General features: G+C 39.8%; 1 pseudogene; it reads left to right on the top strand.

Moving 5' to 3' along the window:
* Window positions 1–1,362, top strand: part of LOC115272386 — a 15,558-nt pseudogene extending 14,196 nt beyond the window's left edge.
* Window positions 1,363–3,431: the final 2,069 nt, after the last annotated feature.

The raw sequence follows: 3,431 nt of genomic DNA, 5'->3' as shown, positions 1-3,431 counted from the left end.
GAGCATGAGCTTCACTTGGAGCCTAGAAAGTTTGAAACATTTTTTGGATACCACCAGGAAAAGCCTAGCACTGGAATGGAGACATAAATTTGAGTTTTTACATGCAGACGGTATTTAAGCTATGAAAATGAGAACATAGGTACAATGGGAATGCAAACTGGTGCAGGCACTCTGGAAAACAGTGTGGAGGTTTCTAAAAAAATTAAAAACAGAGCTATCCAGCAATAGCACTACTATTTATCCAAGGAATTTATCCAAAGGATACAGGAGTGCTGATTCATAGAGGCACATGTACCTCAATGTTTACAACAGTGCTATCACCAATAGCCAAATTATGAAAAGAGCCCAATGTCCATCAACTGATGAATGGATAAAGAAGATGTGGTTTACACACTGAGACACCACCTCACACCAGTCAGAGTGGCTAAAATGAACAAATCAAGAGACTCTAGATGCTGGCGAGGACATGGAGAAACTGGCACCTTCTATCTTACACTGTTGGTGGGAATGTAAACTGGTGCAGCCTCTCTGGAAAGCAGTGTGGAGGTTCCTCAAAAAATTAACAATAGAAATCCCCTATGACCGAGCAATAACACTACTAGGGATTTACCCAAGGGATACAGGGGTGCTGATGCATAGGGGTACATGTCCCCCAATGTTCATAGCAGCACTTCCAACAATAGCCAAATCATGGAAAGAGCCTAAATGTTCATCACCTGATGAGTGGATCAAGAAGATGTGGTTTATATATACAATGGAATACTATTTGGCAATGAGAAAGAATGAAATCATGCCATTTGCACCAACGTGGATGGAACTGGAGGGTATTATGCTAGGTGAGATAAGTCAGTCAGAGAAAGATAGATATCATATATTTTCACTCATATGGGGAATTTGAGAAACTTAACAGAAGACTATAGGGGAAGGGAAGAGGGAAAATAGTTCCAAGCAGAGAGGGAGGCAAACCATAAGAGATTCTTGAATACAGAGAACAAACTGAGGGTTGATGAGGGGGGTGGGAGTGGAGAGGGGACAATGGATGATGGGCATTGAGGAGGGCACTTGTTGGGATGAACAGTGGGTGTTGTATGTAAGCGATGAATCATGGGAAGCTACTCCTGACTCCAAGGGCACACTGTATATACACTGTTATGTTACCCAACTTGACAATAAATTATATATTTTTTTAAAATGAAAGAAGCTTTTTTTTTTCAGTGCCCAGGCATCCAGGTTGGTGTGGCCTCAGGTTCCACTGAGCAGCGCCCTGCTGTGGCATCAGGACCCTGCTCCTATCTGTGGTCTGAACCCTTGTGCTCACCAGCCGGTCTGATCAAGAGTTCCAGCAGCTCCTTTGCTACTTAGCAGGGTACTACAGCTGGAAAATCTATATTCTAGTTGTTCTTTTAAACCACAGTTGTTGTTTTTTTAATGCCCCAGGGCTAATAAATCTTCTCCTGACCCTTCAGTGCCATTGCCCCCCCCCCGCCCCACAGCAGTTCAAAAAATTGGGGGTGAGGGATCCCTTATTTACCATGTGGTCCAATAATTCCACTGCTGAGAATTTACCCCAATAAATGGAAACACTAATTAGAAAAGATATATGTGCCCTGATGGTAAATGCAGCATTATTTACAATAACCAAGAGACGAAAGCAACCCAAGGGTCCACGATAGAGGAATGGATAAAGAAAGTGTTGTATATACATAGAATGGAGTATTACTCCCCCATTAGAAAAAATGAGATCTCACCACTTGTGACAACATGAATGGATCTAGACAGTATTATGTTAAGTGAAATAAGTTAAATAGGGAAAGACAAATGCTATAAGATTTCACTTAGATGTAGAATCTAAAAAACAAACAAAACAATAAAGAAACAAAAAGCAGAATCACACTTATAAATACAAAGAACAATCCAATGGTCACCACAGGGGAGGAGTTTGAGAGGGATGGGCAAATGGGTGAAAGGGAGTGAGAGATGCAGGCTTCCTGTTGTGGGATAAATGAGTCATGGGAATAAAGCGTACAGAATGGGAAATACAGTTAATGTATCAGAAGAGCATTGCATGGTGACGGAATGTAGCTACACTTGTGAGCACAGCAAAACATATGCAGTGGTTGAAAATACACCTGAAAATAATGTAACAAAGTGTATCAACTATGCTCAAAAAACACAAGGCAAAAGAAAAAAAATACATTTCAAGTAACAATTAACAACTGGTTCCAGAAAAGAAATCACCATTTTCATAGGCTTTAGGGCCAGATATTTGTGTGACACAACTCTGCCCTCACTAATAACAGCGTGACCCTCATAAGACATTCAAACATGGTTTTACAAGTCTTGAAGAATTAAATATTTCTAGTTTTATAATGATAGAAAAGGGACACATGGAAAAAAATTCCTTTGGGTACCTTTATAATAAAATTGGGCTCAGCTGAAGGTCAAATAAAATTCCTAACTATTAGCATATTGAGGTAGTTTACATTTAATGTTGAAAAACATCTTTTTTACATTTTCAGTGGATGTTTAGACTCACTGGAGTTAGATGAGTATCATTAATAAGGAATTTTGCAAATTGAATCAGGTGGCTGGGTGGCTCAGTTGGTTAAGCGTCCAACATCAACTCAAGTCATGATCCCATGGTTCATGGGTTCAAGCCCCACGTCGGGCTCTGTGCTGACAGTTTGGAGAGTGGATATTGCTTCAGATTCTGTGTCTCCCTCTCCCTCTACTTCTCCCCTGCTCATGTGCTCTCTCTCTCTCTCTCAAAAAATAAATAAACATTTTTTAAAAAGGGAAACTTCTGTAGACCCATCATTTGTCTTTTTACAATGTACTAAATAGATTTATTTCATGTGTTATTTTCCATTTAGTGGGAAATTCCTAACAGAAAAGAATTAAGATGGCTTGATATGATCTACCTGGTAGTGTAATTTTCAAAAATTAATTTATCCAAAAGTGGGAAATGCAGATACTGAGTGAAAGAATATAGAAAAAAGGCATCCACATCTCATGAAATGCTCTAAACTTCCCTTCTAAAGAATTATATAATGGGAATAGAATAGAGAACCCAGAGCTGGGCCCACAAATGTACGGCCAATTAATTTTTGACAAAGTAGGAAAGAGTATGCGATGGAAAAAAGACTGCCTCTTTAGCAGGTGGTGCTGGGAGAACTGGACAGCAACATGCAGAAGAATGAAACTAGACCACTTTCTTACACCATACACAAAAATTAACTCAAAATGGATGAAGGATCTGAATGTGAGACAGGAAACCAACAAAACCCTCAAGGAGAAAGTAGGAAAAAACCTCCTGGACCTCCACTGCAGCAATCTCCTACGTGACACATCCCCAAAGGCAAAGGAAATGAAAGCAAAACTGAACTCTTGGGACTTCATCAAGATGAAAAGCTTCTGCACTGCAAAGGAAA

The sequence above is a fragment of the Suricata suricatta genome, chromosome 11 (genome assembly GCF_006229205.1).
Source record: "Suricata suricatta isolate VVHF042 chromosome 11, meerkat_22Aug2017_6uvM2_HiC, whole genome shotgun sequence".
Taxonomy (NCBI): domain Eukaryota; kingdom Metazoa; phylum Chordata; class Mammalia; order Carnivora; family Herpestidae; genus Suricata; species Suricata suricatta.
Note: the sequence above shows the minus strand (reverse complement) of the source record. Positions and strands in the feature narration are given on the sequence as shown.